We start from the raw sequence: 18,846 nt of genomic DNA, 5'->3' as shown, positions 1-18,846 counted from the left end.
AAAGTGGCACATGTTACCTGGACACTCAGGGTAACGGTCCTTCCCCCTAAAGTGGCCGGGCGGCAAACAGTAAACAACAGAAACGGCGAAAAGTAAAAAACAGAATGCAGCAGCTAGCCTTTCAGCCACAGTTACCGAGCATGAAATTTATTCATTGGGTTTGAAGGCTAGCATATGGAAATATTTTGGTTTTTATGGATGAGAACAGACAAGGTCCTGACAAGACTTACTCCAAATGTAAGCTGTTTAAAGCTAAAATAAACTAGAATAGCAACACTAACTATTGCTAACGCATTTTTCTTGTAGATTTCATGAAAAAAATATGAACATAACATGAAAAACATGAATTTATTTATGGTTTGACATGAATAAAAGGGAGTGGAGATAAGTTTGTTTGGTTACTTAAATTAATGACTATTAAATGGATTTAAAAGTATTGTAGACACGGACTGAGAAAAAAAAAACCTGAATGGGGAAAAAAGATGCGATTAAATCTGGTTAATCATTGAATAATCAAACTGAAGCACCCTGAATCAAATCGTGAGGATGGCACACCCCTACAGATGTCCTGATACACTCAGTGTCAAGGCTAGAAAAAGATATGAGGCAGTAGGACTGAACAGATGCCATTATATCTATCCACTGTCACATTGTGAAGGAGCAGCTAACAAGAAACATTCACTTTACAAAATCCAACAGTTACTGTTACTGTAACCAGCCATTTTGTGGTATTTTTTGGCATCTATACAAAAACTGTTTTATAAGTTTTAAACACTAATATCAAAATAAATGTTTTACTCACCAGTCACAAATTAAGCTGAACAAATATTTTGAAGGACTCAAAGGTGTACCGTCAACATGAACATGCTTGATAGCTGCTAGCCATCTTTCTGTTTTTTTGTTTTTTTTTTGTCTTTTTGGTAGTTGAAAGAATGATCTCTGTGTGGAACAACTATGTTTATGGCAGCTGACCACAACACATTTGGCTAATTTAAAGGAAACTGCTAAATCTATGAGGCCTGACACTGAAAATCCATTGGTGTTACACTTTAGTAACCTTTTTTTTTTAAACAGGCAAAATTCACCAATGTTCTCTGATGTGTGCACCTGCCCTGTGCCTGTAAAGAATCACTAAAAAAAATACATTCATCTATCCCTTGAAAATTTAAGCAGAATCTGTCCAATACTTTTTCAGTTATGTTGATAACATACACAGTGTCTGTCTCTGTCTGAAGTGTACCTCATGGAAACAAGTAGATGTTTTCTACTAATGTCAGTCATAAAAGTGGAACTTGAAGAGCATGGTATTTTATGAGGTAGTAATTGACATAAAAAGAAACTGAGAACCACTGGCTTAGATGCAAACAACAGGTGTTAAGCTAACACAGATTATTAGCCAAAACATTGTTAGCTTAAATGCAAGCATATTTTACAGTGTATGGTTCTTTGAAACTTGTGGAAGCTGACAGTAATGAAGCTATCTTCCTTTGAAGTTCCATGTCAGTTGACAAACAGCTTCATAGGCTACACAAAAAGCACAGTGTAATGGTAATAGTGCCATGTTTTCAAGAGCTAGTTACATCAAAATGATCACATAAAGATGTTTGTCACAGAAACTGTTAGATTTCTTTTTTAGCTTTTGTTGACTCTAGTGACTGAGAACAAATAGCAATGGTTTCACATAAGAAAAACAAAGAGAATCAAGCCACATCAAGTCAGTGTCTCTAGGTCACAAAACATCTTAAAGATAAAAATCTCACTGCTTATTCCATCAACATCCCTTCTACCGGCTTTTACAAAGTAGACTTGCTGTCAGCATTTTCACAGCTTCTACACCAAAGAACAATATGTATCTTGGAGTTGCCATTAAATTCAACAAAACAACAGCTAAGTTCCTCTACAATCTGCAGCAAAAAATAAAATATACAGCTTTCTGTCAGATCAAACAAAAATAAATACACAGCTACATCTCAAAAGTCCAAACAAAAGCACAAATGTTTCAGAGAGTAAATCTATTACCAAGTAAAGCAACAACCTGCTGCCAACCAACAAGAAGAAAGACCCTGAAGATGCAGTAAATGATCCCAAAATAAAACGATAGAAGAGTTGGAACAAAACAACTGAGAAACAATGTTCTGAGTTCTGTGAACTTCAAGACAGTGCCTGATTCTTATCAGAGGTGAAGGTAGACTCCACCAGCCTGCAGCCTGCATGCATAAGTAATTAGGGACTATATTTGCTTTTTCACAGTTCAAGAATTTGGCTGATGCTCTTATGTGAAGTGATTTTGAAAGAGTGCAAGAACAATTAGTTATATACAGCAGTAACTTAAAGTTAACTTAAGAAAACAAAGGAGAAGACAGCGCATCAGCATCAAATGGCTCAAAAAATAAAAATGATAGTCAGTCATTTAGACTTTTTACATTTTTTATATGAACTTTAAAAGTAGATCATAAAGGTAAAACATGGTCTTTTTCATTTTTCCATCAGTAAATCTCATTTGATTTTGCTTTAAAGCCCTACTACATAGATTCCTGTCTTTCAAACTCTGTGCTTCTGACTTGTCGTTGTGGCACATTAACATTCATTATGCTGATTCCTGAAACGATCAGCATCCTGAGGCTGAGAAACAATACTTTTCCAGCACAGGGCATCATGTTTTGCTTTTCGGCACTGCATTACAAACCCTCCAGTGGATATTAACAGACTTGTTGGTTTAAAAGTGCACCGTGACTGATTGACTGATTGACTGACTGACGAATGATTTCTTGTTATTGCATGTCACTATGCAATAAAATTGGTGTGTCTCTCCTTAAACGAACAAACATCCCCTCCCCAACACCATGTTGTGAGGCAGCATATCAGAACATTTTATCGAGCAACAATAAAAGGAGAGACTGTTGTGAGTAGACCACTCAGTTTGTGCACCTCATCTATAGGCGACCTTGTTCCCACTGAAGATGAGCTCACCAAAGTTGTCAGAAGGAGAATGTAAGGGGACTTCATTGGAGGAAGTCAGGGAAAGACACTGCAAGAAACAACAAGAGTCAACATTGTACTGACTTTTACTAGCTGGAGAGAGCTCAGAAAAGACAGGATGCTAAATGGATGATGAATTAGTTTTCTTTAGGGGGAACAAATGTGCAAAAATCTCCCGATGTCCAGTTGTGCTGCTTTAAGATCAATTTGGGGTAAAAAATATCTACTAATAAGTATTTTACTAGCATTTTTTTTTTCCTTTCAAAAAATCATTATGCTATACCAGATATACTCTGGAGACAGAAATAGTCTCCAAGTTTGCATGTGCTTTAAGTTTGAACAAAATTTGAATTATCAACAAATTCATGCACTAGAAATGAAACAGTCATGTTTATAATGAGAATTTCTGGCTTCCAAGTAATTTAGTAACATTTTGCTGGAAAACCTTAAACTTTAATAATATTCCCATCCAGAGTTGCATTTTTTTTTTTTTTACAAAGACCATGCATTAATAATAGGACGGTTTATTTCTGCATAAAGCCTCCTCCAGTACCTTCTGGACTCTGTGATGGCAAATGTGTGAATGAAAAAGATGCCCGCTGCTTCCTGAGTCCTCTTACCATTTCAGCTCAATGAATCTAGGTATTTTCATCTTGGAAAATGTTTATGCCAGCGGGGGAATGGCCATTTAGAATATTCATGTAATCAGCTGACCTTTGTTTTTTTCAACAAACATGCTTTATTCACAACCCTCACAATTACTATTTGCATTATTTCAATAACATTATCAAACAAACTGACTGTCTTGCTGTGAAACAGGTTAATATTGTTGGTAAAAAGAAGATTATAGAGTATACACTGTCATCATGACAGAGTAATATTGGTAGACTGGTATAAATAAAACACATATATCCCCCCTCTCACTAATCACAGATGTGAGGTCTCCACTTTGTGTCTGCTTTAGTGCACTTTACTGCAGCTATACGTCAAATGTGATTCCAACCTTAAAGTGAAATGGATATTAGATTTCCTTTTGCTTCATATTTGGGAGAGGGGGTAGATAGCTATTAAAAAGGATGAAGTCCTACAGATGTAACTGGTTGCTTAAAACTTGGCAGAGCATAGTGATTACTGTGCAATACAGCAGAACAGCAGAGGACTGCAGGATTCAACACATTCTCCCTAACTGCATTGTAAAATGAGGAGGAGGAAGAAGAGGAGGACTGAGGAAAAATTAATAAATCAGATCTTTTGAAAATGCAGGCAAACTGAGTTCCAAACACACACTTATTACCATGGTATTGATTTGGTAATATGTTTAGCAGCTATGAGCTTATAGGTTCAAGATAAGTCATAAAAATATATATTTGCATCATATGAGACACCAAAAATCTTTGGACTTGAAAAGATTTCTACTTTTTAATTCAGTGTCATAAATGCAGTGACACAAGTTCCACCTACCAAAATGTTTCTACTGACTAAAACTCTCAGATTGAGAATTAAAATAAATGTCACATTTCCATAGAGCCCAAGGTTGTTTCCTTACCCCATGAATATAGAGCTGTAACTGACCCAATTTGGAAATGAACTCAAAAAAGTTGTCATGGGATTACCCCCTAAAGCAGAAATGTAGCCTGAGTATATGAAGAAAAATGGGCATTTTTAAGGCCTGACTCCATGTCTGCACTGTGTTTTTCAATCATCAGTCTCAGGTCTTGTGTTTTCTCTGCTCTGACAGCGCAGACAGACTGCATCGTTGTAACTGCATCAGACACAGAGCTGCTCACACTTCCAAGAACACTTTCATACTGAAATTGAAAGTGTGTTTTTAGGCTTCCTATTGTTTTCCCCATTGTGAAGCAGACTCTGACAGCTGTCAGACTGCTTCTTCACCACAGCAGTCCGGCTCAAAGTACTCGGTTTAGACTCTGCAGATGCTACTGACCTGCTGCTTGCCCACTGGGGACAGCAGGGTTAAGAGTCAAACTCAGACTGGTCCTTACAAAGGTGGAAATATAACAGCATGTTAGCACACATACCCACAGAGCGGCTGTGGCCCCTTTAGATAAAGCGGTCTTCCACTGAGCAGACCAACAAGAACATTTGTGAAAAGATTCCTGAGACCAGAAAGCTCAGTTGAACCCTAACAAGCTTTCTTTCAGTCTTCCGGATTAGTTCTCAAGGCTTCTTGAAGTACTTTCTAAAGCTCTTCTTTTCTGTCCAGATGATCCCACACCGCTGCAATCAGGAGGATTCATCACTCCATCAGACCTGTTGCCACTGATTTCCAGTACAGTTCTTGAGTCATACCCCAGCCTTTACTCAATTCCCTATCTTTACGAATGACTTCTTGACAGCCACCCAGCCATTTCTGATGAGGCTTGAGCCAAATGTAGATCGATCAACTAAAAATCCAGATACATCTCTTAGGTCCCATATCAGGTCTCAGTCTGCTGGACATGTTCGTATTCACTTTCTATTCATTCCTATCACTTTCAGATCCTGCTCATGTGATGTAGACAGTTTTTAGGCCTCACTTTTTCCAGTTTTCTTAAATGTTTTAAGAACATACTGCACACCATGCTGAGATATGCCAAGTTTTCAGCTAATACAAAAAATCAACTTGTTGAAGCAAAAAGCTTTTCTAGCTTTCATAGATGTAACAAAAGAAATGGGAAAAAATGATATCTCTTTGTGACAGGTTGTTAGTAACAAAGTCCCTAAAGATGCAATTAAAAAATGATTATTTGCTAAGTGGTCTTTTATCTGTTGAAACAACACTAGTTCACCCTTAAAAATTAGGTGCCTTTTTTGCCTTTTTATTCTTAAATGACTCATAAGTCAGTGATAAGCTGCTTAAACAATACATTCCTCTGGTAATGGTAGGGTACAAAGACTTGGCTAAAAATGAGAGACAAATGTCCAAATAAAAACTCGGAAAAGCCTTCAGAAAGCCTGAGAGATTATTGTTTAGAGCACTTTAAGAAATTATAAATGAAAGTCTGCCTTGGAAACGAAATATACAATAAATGTGAGATGATTTCAAAACAGTACTCAATACAAAAAATATGAAGAATATCATAGAATTACATTTCCCAGAGACCTGCTCCAGTTTTAAATACTGGCCAAAACATAATCTTTAGATATGATAATTTACCCACATTAATAAGACTCAACATAGATAGAGGTCTCTAAAGTGCAAGACTCCACACACACACCAGTGAAGAGAAAATCTTTATCAAATGAAATATATACATAATGGAGCACCTATGTTTTCCAACACACAGTCATAATATCTGAGTCTATGTCAAACAGACTATTATGTTCATGAGTGCCTGAGGTTAAGCCACAAAAATAAATATAAACTCTATTATTCTCCACCAATGTCTCTCAACCAATTTCTGTCTCTATTCTCAGCTCTTTGTATCATTTGCTCTAACAAGCATTTCTCTTTTCTCTTTTCTTCTTTTTTTTTTAACTTGTAAATAAATCTCACTGCCCTCATCTGGTTTCTCAATAACTCAAACTCTACATTTCTCTGAAATTTCTCGCTCCTTCTTACTACTCTTGGATGCAAACGACTGTTTATATATCTCTGGTTCTTCTTTTGAGGCTTACAACTTCACGACAATAATACAATAATACATAAAGATTTTTTTCTTTACATCAGCTTGTCTTTTTTTAGCATAGTAATTACATGAAGTGACAGCTGGTATGATTTTCATTTTGTAAGTCTGTCTATGCATGTGTGACTTTGTGTGTGTGTGTGTGTGTGTGTGTGTGTGTGTGTGTGTGTGTGTGTGTGTGTGTGTGTGTGTGTGTGTGTGTGTGTTTAATTTAGGAAATATGCTGATTAAGAAGCCTTTCCTGTCAGACTATATCCCAAAATTTGGTTTTGAGCACTAAAGCAGCAGGAAGGCCTCAATTCTACATGCCACAGAGTTGTATTTGAGCTATAATTCTACTGGATATACAGACTATGCTCCTTTTGGAACTTCTACTTACTTGAACTTCTACAAACGTTCTCTAGCACTGGTCTGTTCACCACTTGCTGTGATTGGTTCACCAGCTAGCTTGATGAATGTATCGAAGAACTGGAACCATCTTGTCTGAACCACTCACCATTTTGAATGGTGTGCCTCAGGGCTCCACCTTGGGCCCGACCTTATTCTCCATCTACACTAATGATGTAGCCAAAGATGTTGGCAGTTCATAGATTCAGTTGTATGCTGATACAATTATATAGTCAGTTGGTCCTTCTCTTCACTCTATCCACTCTGCAACTCAGCCTTATCTCTGTTGATCTATGTTTTTGCAAACTCCATCTTTCCCTTAATACAAATAAGTCCAAATTAGTCATCTTTGAGGGAAAAAAAATATGCCTTCAGTATCCACAAGATCAGTTGTGCTGAAGGGTTGGCCCTGGGTTATGTTAAAATTTACAAATATCTCAGCATTTATCTCAGCATCTGGTTGGATTCATCTGTCTTTTTCAACACACATTACTGATCTTTACACTAAATAAAGCTAGATTAGCTTTTCTTGTCCGTAATAAAGCTGGTATGTTTATATGTATTATGTGTTTCTGTATTTTCTTTTTCTTCCTACAAGGGCCTCTTAGCCAAGTCATGTTTGCAAATGAGAATTTGCTCTTAAATATTTTAACTGTGAAAAAAAGTTCTAAACTGAAAAAGTTATTTATAAAATTATAAAATAACATAACTGTTCATATAAAGACAGTTTACAAAGAAATGCATAGCTAATGAAACAATCACATTGCATTTAAACTCCTCTTCAAGTCAATTTCCCATCCAGAGTGCACAGGGCAGCAGGTGACAGTGAAGAGGAAAAACTCCCTTTAAAATGGGAAGAAAAACACCCAGTTAAACTATTCTGGAAAGACAGCCATCTGACTTGACTGGATATATGAACCACTTCAATATCAAAACAAAGTTGTCAGTTTGCAAGTAGTTACGTGCATTTATGTACTGCCGTATAATCTTCCTGGTATGAAACAGGAAATAAACTTGCAACGGAAACGCCATCCTTGAAAGCATCAAACTATTCCTGCTTTTGACGTCTGATTACGTAACTCACACCCTAAACATTCATTCAAGGTATTTGAACAGATGTTGAAGACCCTGGACTCGAAGCATGAATGTTCCCATAGGAAACTTCAACAAGTATTGCAACGTTAAAATTTTCTTTCTATAGTTTATGACTACATCTGCACTAAGTCCCAGCTGTATACAGAATTTATGAATGCATTACTTATACACATATACTCTTTAAATTTGTCTCATTCCTCTGTTGTAGCTCTAATTATTCACTCAGAGGACCCGTTCAGATTTCTGCAAAGTGGCAAATATTTACTCCTCCACTGGTCTGCATATGCACATTATACAACTTCCAGTACATTTTTATTACATTTTACTTGCAGAGCTACAGCGATTATGTAGATGACTGTGAGTGCTTCTATGCAGTTTAATGCTGTGCATGACTACCTCCTGTGTGGATCCAGGAGCAGTAAGGATGCTGCTGCTCATCTAATGTTCTGCTCAGACTTTCAATCCTAAAGTTATTTATTTCATGGCCACTCTACATAAACATTTTCCTCTCATTTTTCATTCTCTCCCTAACACATCTCTGGAAGAGTTCTGATTCAGATTCAGATTTGTGGTATCAGACGCTGAATGCCTCTGGTTGACGATGCATTCAGAGGCAAATGACAGCCAGTAAATGGAGTTAATTATCTCTATTCAGCAGCTCAGATAAAAGAAATCAGAATATTAGAGTGAGTTTAACGTTCTTACACTGGAAAACAAAATGCAAATCACATCTGTTGCATTCTTATTACAACTAGATGTGTGCAGGAGTATCCATATTTCTTTCCCTCTATTTATGTATGTGCATTTTATTCAGCTAACTCTTGTAAAGACAATTTATAATTACAAATCCTCAAATGAAAACTTTTATTCAAATAATCAGCTATTTTCTAACAACACCAGGTCTTTTCACCTGCCTTAAGGATGAAGAAGAAAACAGGGAATTAAACAGGAGTTGAACAAAATAACAAAAACATGCTAAATAACATTTTTAAAATTTCATATTGAATTGGTCCTCTTTTGCCTGCTGTAAATACTTCATTATATCAAGAAATACAAGTTTAAGAAAGTAGCAATGTAAATGTTATTTCTGTTCTTCAAACAGAAACTGTACCAGCTCATTCAAAGATGACAGCAGAGTTAAGTGGTTCTAACTAGACACTCCCTAACTCACCAGATATGTTCTGTTCTGTCACGATCTGTTTGAAATCACTTTGCATCTGCTCATTTTCATCCTGGAAGGAGTCACTACAAATACTGTCACTTAACAATATTCTAGATGCAGCCTCAGTTGTTACAGGGCCAAGAGAATTCCACCAGCCACCAGAACCATCACATGACTGCCTTGATGCACCATTGTCAGGGTAAGGCAACCAGGATCAGTGACCTCTTAGGTAGCACTCCAAACATAAATCATTCTGAACCCAAACAAAGGCATTCAGACTGATTCTTCAGAGTGGATAACAACCTGTCTCAGTTTATACTGAGTTGGCAAGATGTTTGTTTAGGTCTGCAGCTGTGGTTAAGTGATTTATCAACACAATCTTAAATGCTCTGCAAGCTCTCTCACTGCCTTGTTTCTTGTATTTGGTATGCCAACATGACATTAGACAAAGGCTCTCTGGAAACCTTTGGCAAGTCAGCAGTTTTTCTTACCAAGGAGAATTTCACAGGAACTCACTCACAGTGCTCTTAAACAGTAAGAATGGTCACTCATTCTGGCTTATACTGAAAGTATAATACTTCATGCTGTTTTATAGATCATATCATTAAAAGATAACCACTGATCATCTTTACAGGTAAATCCTGGGAACTGAAAAGACAAATGATGAAGACTTTTATTCATAATGTATGTTAGTTATAACCCAAGGTAATGGCTGAGATTTAGAGACATGCTGAGAAAGCACCTACATCATCTTCCGCAAGAAACGCCAGATTATCCAAACCACTTCAGACATTTTGGCTGAGTTAGACATTTGCTTGAACCGTCGTCTTATTTTTGGGTTACAGCTTTTTTTCACTGTTACATTAGCGACAAACATGAGTGTAACAACAAGGATCCAAGTAGTAATAAACCAGCAGAATTTGCTGGAAAGTTTGATCAGTTAAGATACATGAAAGAAATGCATCATTGTTGAAGCTTAAGTGTTGGATGAGAAATGAAAAATGTAACAACTCTGCAAGTTATACAGAACACAATTTAGTCCTCTTACATGTTCTTTGTTCTTTTTATCTGTTTTTTTTTTTCATAGAAGACACTTTGCTGCCATTGAATGACATAAAAGGTCTGCACACCAACTTTTAAAAGAGTGGGGAAAAATAAAAATAAAAGAAAACTGTGCATTATCCTTGATAGTGGAATCAGTTCATTCAGCTGGAGCCTCCTGCTAGATCAGACTCATTTCCCTCCTTCTTCCTCTTTCTCCTCTCTGTATACCACATTTCCTACTCTCCTATTGACAAGATTGTTTCCCCCAAGCGGGAAGCATCACTGCAGCCATACTCCCCTCTGTTTAAGGCACATTATTGTTCTGCCATGAGCATCCACCTTTCAACAGCATCCTGGACACTGCTTGAGGAAATGGTGTTGCTCCTGAGGATGGGAGCGATAATAACAGCCCCTCAAACAAAAAGGCACAGAAAGCCTCTTTTCCTTTGTTTGCTGCACTGAGCCAAATGTGCTACTTTTCAACAAAGGACATTTCAGACAAAAAATAAATGTGTAGTAAAAAGTAATTTTTTCAGCTTTGGTCAAATGATTTTCTTTTATATGCTGGTGCATTCACAGATGAACGTCACCTTCATTATTTCAGAGTAATTTAATCTATTTGAAGGAACACAAGGAATCAGATTGAATTTTTTTTTAAATAAAGGAAAAACAGGATATTTGCAATGCATACCTTTTCCAAGAATTGTGCACCCATATATCGGATCATATATTGGATCTTTCACACCCGACACAACCGAAAACTGAATATGTTGTTAACACATCTTCTGTCCAGTGTGTTGGAAAGTTTTATAAATGTGAGGAAAACTGGAACTATAATGATACCAGTCCTGTGAGCATCTGCTTCAAGTAACATTTAGCCCCTATTCTCACAGGGATGAGTTTAGGGGATTCTCTTACAGTTGTTTATCATTTGGACATTTGGTCCAGACAGAAACAGGGTTTGGGGAGTTTGAAGCCGCTCCGCTTCTGAAATGGTCCCAAAGTTAATAGCTCTGCAAATGCCACCCCTTCCTATTCCATGTTTACAACCTAAATACATCTTTTTTTACGACCTGATGATGTTATCACCACAGAGCCCTTTCACAATACCGGCTGTCAATGTTAACACAAGTACTGTATTACACACTGTTTAAGTAAAGTAAAAAAAAAGAAAAAAACATCAAACAAAATAATAAGCTTTAGAACGTGAGGAAGGAATACGACGAGGGAGAAAAAGACTTGAACCAAAGTGGAGCTCGCAACCTAACTTCTTGTAAAATTCACTAATGAAATCTACTTTGTTTATTTTGGAAAGCCATAAGTTATAATGGAACCTGAAGACTTAACCATCAACTTTCACAACAAAATCTGTTGATCAAGCTGCTGTTTACTTACATGGAGTAAAGTCCCCCCACTTTGATTCTGGTGAAAATGGTGTGAACATGGGTCGGTTCACCAGTAAGTACTGAGGAAGCACAGCTTCTGTTTGTACGAAAAACTTTTTGAAAAACAAAATTGTTTTGTCTCTGTGTGAATGTGCCGTCAGGCACAGGGTGCAACATCGGCCACGGTTACATGGTGTTTTTTAATTCAGAACGAATCATTCAGAATTAAATAATTTGGAATTATAGTAGTCTCCTTTGTGTTTACATGGAAATAATAATTCCAAATTGAGGTTTACATGAAAAACACATTTAATTGCCTTTATTCAATTCTGATGGGCTGCGCGGTGGTGTGGTGGCTAGCACCGCAGCCTCACAGCAAGATGGTCGCTGGTTCGAATCTTGGCAGGGGGGAGGTTCGAACCTTGAGGGCAGTGGCCTTTCTGTGTGGAGTTTGCATGTTCTCCCCGTGTATGCATGGGTTCTCTCCGGGTTCTCTGGCTTCCTCCCACCATCCAAAGACATGCATGTTAGGTTGACTGATGACTCTAAATTCTCCCTAGGAATGAGGGTGAATGGTTGTTTGTGTCATTCTGTGTTGGCCCTGCAATGGACTGGTGACCTGTCCAGGGTGTACCCTACCTCTCACCTGTTAATACTGGGATAGGTTCCAGCTTACCTGCGACCTGTCATGGAATAAACGGCACAGAGAGAGAATGGATGAATATTCAATTCTGCTAAAGATCTGGGGGTTGGGAAGGGTTTTGACTGGGCAGGGGGCGGATGCGACATATTTACTTCTACCAGAATAAAACAAACTCCAGTTCCTACTTCTTTTCTTCTTGTCTACAACATGGAAGACCACATAATAAGAACCATTTTCATTTTGATTTGTATGCTCGACACTAGCATACTACTTAACTTTGGTCAGCTGAGGAGAAGGAAGATAGAATACCACAACGCAGTGGTTCTCAGACGTCTTCTACCGTGCCCCCGCTTTGGAGGAATAAACATTGTATTATATATATATATATATATATATATATATATATATATATATATATATATATATATATATAAAACTTACTATAACTTACAACTTTTTAACTTACTATACTCATAACATCACAGATGTGTGGAAGATGTAATAAGAAACACATTTACTGTTAAACCAAGAGCAAGATATCTGCCCTCTTTCATCCCAGTTACTTATTTCTCCATATATCTCACTTATTTCTTCCTTTCGATGCGTTCAGTAAACCCTGATCTCTGTTCTGCAGTTCTTTTTCTTCTTTATATTTTTTGGTGGTTGGCAAAAACAAATTGGTGCATTACTGCCACCAAGGGGTCTGGAGTGTGGACCGGAACGTTTCCAAAAGCCCGAGATGTCAAAACATTACTTTGTCTGCGACATTTCCCATTCCCATGTGCCCCCGTCATGATGCCCCCCCTCCAGAATTAAAGTGAAATGAGTGCATACATGATTGAGGAATTATTCACTTTGGATCTAATATCAGAATAAACTAGCCACTTACTACAGATTCAAGTTTAATTTTGAATGACCATTTTCATTCAGAATTAGGTGTTTTAAGAATTTCATTTTTATTCTGAATTAAAGGGGAATTAAAACTCATGTAAACGTGGCCATTCAGAAACTTCTACAACTGAACACACCCCCACTGAGAAGCAAACACTATTCTTTCTACCAACAAAAGGGAACAGTTCAGTCTGGGTTACTGAATGGAACAGTAATGTAAACATAAGTAGTCAAAGCACTACAACCGGTCAGCAGAGCAGAATGTTTATTGTTTATGTTTAATGGTAAATTAGGCCACCGTGGGTCTTATTACTGTCATTTTGGCCTGGTAGTTGGTCCTTAAATGCAACAATTGATAAATTTATTAATCGAATTAAACAGCAGAACAGCAGCAGACAGGACAGCAGAAAATTTTATACAGTGTGGAAAAAAAGCCTAAATTTATATAGCAAACTGCATACACACAGATCTTTCAGACAAGAGAGTACATAACTGTTTACAAATGTTAAACATGTACATAGCTCAGATTGTAAACCAGTGTACTCATATTTGTAGTCTGTTTTTTTCCATGCTGCAAATTCATGCTTACACCACACAGGTTTACCGGTTGTAAAAGAGGCATGAATGTACTTCTAAGGCGCCAACGCTGCAGTTGATTGTAATACAATTAATAATGCAGCCCAGCCCTTAAACACGTTGCTGACAACCTGCCAGAAGCGATACCACAGTAGATGTTAAGCAGAGAGAGGCAGGCTGACAGTGACAGTTTGTGTGCGAGAGAGAGAGAGAGAGAGAGAGAGAGAGAGAGAGAGAGAGAGAGAGAGAGAAACAGAAGTGACTATTGATCCACCGCAAATGCTCTTTTGTGTTAGTGTGCGTGAGTGCGTGTCAAATTATCACGTCACTCTGAGAGTGTGAAAGTGTGTTTGTACGCAAATGAGAAAGCCCAGAAGATTCAGCAATTAACTGCACGGCCGGACTCTTGCATAAGCTCATTTTGATCACTCCACACAGCAAACAGAGAGAGAGTGTGTTTGTGTGTGAGTGATAGAAAGAGAGAGAGATGAAGCATCTTTTTCATTTTGGAAACATAAAATGGGTTCCCCTAATTTAAATCCCAAAATATCAGTTTGAACACTTGGTTTAGGGTTGTACATTTGGGTACCGTGATTGACAGGAAGTTTAAGCCTCGGTGCAGCAGCTATCCTCTAAAAACTGTTGTTGCAGATTGTACATTTCCCAATTTTTACTCTCCACTGAAGTGGAGCTGGGATTTTCAAAGCCTCAGCCATCCTGCAAGCCAGCAGTAAGCTAGCTCACAGTCAAAGCGGCTAGCTCACGACAAAAGTGACTAGACAGACCAAATGCTAAATCTGAAGTACTCAGATCAATTAGCTCTTGTGCCCTCCTCAAATTTGGCACCCTCTGGCCAAAATGTACATACCTTAATAAAGCAATGATAGTAATATAACTGTCAAAAATACCAGGATTTCCTGTGTCTGCCTACAATGGGGATCCAGTGATATAAAGAAGTAAAAAAGTCAAATATCACTACTTCCAAATGAAATGTTGACATTAAAGAAAATTATTTTAAACTGAAATTACAGTAAAATTAAAATAAGTGATTTTAATGAAAGTCTATGGGACACCTTTGGGTCAAGGTCACCAGTGGAAGTAACTGATACTACATAAAACATATTAATGACATCAAATAAATTTATTGCTCTTTGACATCTCCAAGACTCTAATCACAACTAAAGCCCCATCCCTGTAATATTTTATAGAAATATTTCATGTTTTGTATGCTAAATCTTCAACTACGTATTAAAGACATTTGACAGAAAAATATTTCTAACATTTTGTCAAAAAAAACAAGAATTATTGAAAAAATTCATGGCATTTGCTGCAACACAGTCAAAAATATCAACACCGACTATACATGGCATCTACTTTGATTTTATGTAATTTTAAGCAATATTTTATAAATTTGTCCCTGTCAAATAAACATAAAATTAATATGACAATGAGCAGCATGCAGCCTCAGTCATACCGTCCCTCAATGTACATAAATTAATGCCAAACTACTGAGTGTCAGCACACTGAGTGATATACTGGACTGCATGACTTCCTCTCAAAGTCTCACAATGTTCTGTACAATGTGTACCAGACTGCAAATTACCAAACCACTCTATCATAAATTCTTTCTTTGCCTTCTGTATTGGACAGTAATTCCAGCCATTATAACTAGCAACATAAACTGCAGGTTTAAAAACATAAAAAAAAAGCTGTTTTAACACAAGGAACAGACCTCTTAAACTTCCATTTTGTTTTGAGATAAATATATATTATTGAATAGAATAGAACTTTATTTGTCATTGCAACAAATGCAACAAAATTACAAATTATCCAGAAAATCTGTGGGTCAGCATACTGGCTCAGCTCTCAAGATATGTTTCTGATGATCAACCCCAGCCCATGTACACACACACACACACACACACACACACACACACACACACACACACACACACACACACACACATATATACTGCATCTCTTCAAAGCTCCATGAGAGGAAGGGAAGCAGCAAGACAGAACTTAAAAAAAGCAAATTACAGATTTTTATCAATAAAATGACTCATTAACCCTCACAATACACAGAAGACAAGTAGACTGGAGTTTGGCAGACTTTCTTTGGCATCCTAGACTCTGCCCTCTAGTGGACTAAAATAATCTAACATGACTTTAAGCATAGGAAGCAACTCAATAATAGGATGAGATGTTGATCCCCGGAAACTGACAGTCCTGCGTGGTGAAACTATATTTCTCCATTTCAGATGTTATATTCCTCATTTACCAGCTTTAGCTACTCAACGTTATCCAGCTAAATATAAAAACCAAAAATGCCAAAGCTGATCTCTATATAGAAATCTTTTCATTTGGCTCTTTGCCTTGACAGACATCAGGTTTTGCCAAAAATCTAGGCTCTGGTATTCTATCAAAGTCCTCTCCATCACTGCCTCTGACTCTATCCAAGGGATAGCAAGACAGATTAAATATATACTCTCCCTGGCCTCCCGGGTGACAGCACTTCATAAAATGTCAAAACTAATGAAAAAAAAATCTTTTAGATTTACCGGACCCAACATATTATCTATAGATTTATCCCTGGCCGGCTGCCAAGGAAAAAAGTGCAAATAAAAAAAAATATTTTATGGGTAAACATCACAATTCTGCCATTTTTCTTGTAACATTCACTTTCATTCATTCATTCTGGGAAGAAAATGAGATTCAGAGTGAAGTTAACAGACTGGTGAACCCAGCATTAGAACAATGGCATTTCAGGCACATGAGAGAACTGACACTCAAGTGCATGTACACACAAAGCCTTTCAAAAAAATAAAAAAACAACCTGAGCTCCACAATAAAGCAAAGTCAACATCAACACATTTTGAAAAAAGCTTCTTCTTGTAAGAGTTTGGGAGGAAAACACCACAGAATCAACTCCATTAAAGCTTCAGCTGCTGCTGTGGAACAAACATATCAGAAATCTTGTTTTCCTGATGCACCTTTGTGCACTACCAGTTGCATGCATATTCAATGCAAGTATGGAAATAAACAGAAGAGAAAATGGCTAAAAATTTTCTTCTTTTTTTTTTTAATTCAGTTTTTAAAGAGGAAAATGTCTCAAATTAAAATGAAAGTGATAACAGAGTCAATCCGAAGGGCCCCAAGTAATTTGCCTGTGAACCTGTAGCCCTCTGGCCACAGACAGTTGTTATGGGTGAGCTGCAGAGTGTGAGCTGTAAATTATAAAGTGGCGATCCTCCAATCATTCAAGCTGACACATTGTACCTGAACCTTTGAGCAATGGTACGATGATTCTCTGCGTGACTGATCCATAAATATTACGTAATGATTACAATCTCAGTTTTGAAATAACTGCACGGCAAAATTAGACAAGTAAAAGGTGAAGTGTTTCAATTTAGAGGCACTGTTCTACTGGAAGTATGTGAAACACAACGTAAAGTGATGATCCAGAATACAGCTTTGTATGCTTTGTCTAGCACGATATAGAGCATAAATTTCAAGGTGAAAAGTAGTCTGAAATGTATTATTTGAACATGAAAGCTCTTTAAATGACTGTCCTTAAACCATACTTTTGCTTCATTCACATTTAATTACAGTGTCACAATCTTAACGTGCAGTTAAGATAATTTAAATTCAGTGCATATTTACAAACTATCCAGTAAAATCTGTTGCTGCAGAAAACTACAGAAAGACACAATCAGTTCAAATAATCCAACTAATTTACAGGCTTTACATCTCTGGCTGTTCACTTACAGGGTCCAGCAGCTGTCCACAGCCTCCTGCTTCAGCGCGCGCTGCATGTGACAGCCAACTCTGTGCATCTACAGCCCTCCTTATCAATAGTACATCAATCGACACAAAAGGGTGCAGCCTAGTCTGACACCGCTGGGATCATGTTTATGAAAAAGTCTTCCAAGTCAAGGCAAAGTGACACGAGACGCGTCAACGCGTCCATGTGAAACACAACTGTAGCAAATGTTTTGACGCGTAATGGGATTGATGCACAAAATCCCACAGGACTGTGGATTACACAGATTAAATCCTAACATTATTACTAGAAAGACAACTGAACACTATCATAAAACAGTGCGCAATTTATATTAATGACATAATTTGGGAGGTTTCTAACACTGTCACAGGTGACTTAAAACTCAAACTCGTCTATTGGCTTCTGAACTTCACCTCATCTGCAGAGGTCAAATGTCCACACAGCGAGAATAAATGCGCACAGAAGGCTAATAATCTGCGAAAAAAAAGTTGATTCTACTCACCATTTCTGTGTGGAGACCTCGGGTCCTGAAAGCATGTCACGACACTAAATCCCCATGAAAGAAAACCGGGCAATTATCAGTCCGTACTCAAAGCGAAATTAATTTCTCTGGCTAGAATGTGAGAAAGAGCAATCACCCGCGGTCGTGGCTGACGCTCAGGGATCGGAATGCGTGGAGCGCAGAAAAGATAAGCGTGGGATATTGGTGAAATGACCGCGCGCAAAAGGGAGCGATGAGATACTTGCGCCGCGCGCTCGGATGCAGTTTGGGTGCTGGGGATACTCTGAGGAACAGCGGAAAATCCACGTGGAGACTTTGGAGACCCACAGCGTGGAGTGTGTCCGGTCAGGAGCGAGACGAGTCAGCGGGAGAGATGTTGCGCTGTGCCGCTCTGTCTAAACTCACAGCGGACATTAACCCACTCTGCGCAAGTCCCTCCTCTTTTCTCGCCCTGAAGTGAAGGAAGCCCACTCTTCCTCCTGCTCACGCACTGTCTCCGTCACTGACAGACGACTTTAAACTAACATGCTCCATTCGGCTCGGGCTGTCCCTGCAATGTGCGTGATAGACTGAGGACGCAAGCACGCGTAAAGAGCGATCCTTTGACCTTTCTGTGGAAAAGCCCAAATTTACCTTGAACTCACGTGATCTTTGTCGTTTCCTTGATTTATAACCGACTACTTTTTCCAGTACCCTTTTCCGCGATAGATAAACTAGTCATTAGACACTGCGTCAGAAATCTGATATAAAGGGTGAGCAGCAGTTTCTTAAA

The 18,846-nt window shown here is 37.9% G+C and overlaps 1 protein-coding gene across 3 annotated transcripts in view; it reads right to left on the bottom strand.

The window, feature by feature from the left end:
• Positions 1-18,621, bottom strand: part of htr4 (5-hydroxytryptamine receptor 4) — a 259,262-nt gene extending 240,641 nt beyond the window's left edge. For 2 of the 3 annotated variants that reach the window (XM_041990011.1, XM_041990014.1), the window contains exon 1: positions 18,075-18,621. The gene's annotated coding sequence lies outside the window, so the exon portion shown is untranslated. The remainder of the gene's footprint in view (positions 1-18,074) is intronic. The other variant, XM_041990012.1, reaches the window with a different exon arrangement.
• Positions 18,622-18,846: the final 225 nt, after the last annotated feature.

Source organism: Melanotaenia boesemani, chromosome 7 (genome assembly GCF_017639745.1).
Source record: "Melanotaenia boesemani isolate fMelBoe1 chromosome 7, fMelBoe1.pri, whole genome shotgun sequence".
Lineage (NCBI taxonomy): Eukaryota > Metazoa > Chordata > Actinopteri > Atheriniformes > Melanotaeniidae > Melanotaenia > Melanotaenia boesemani.
This window is presented reverse-complemented; position numbering and strand designations above follow the sequence as displayed.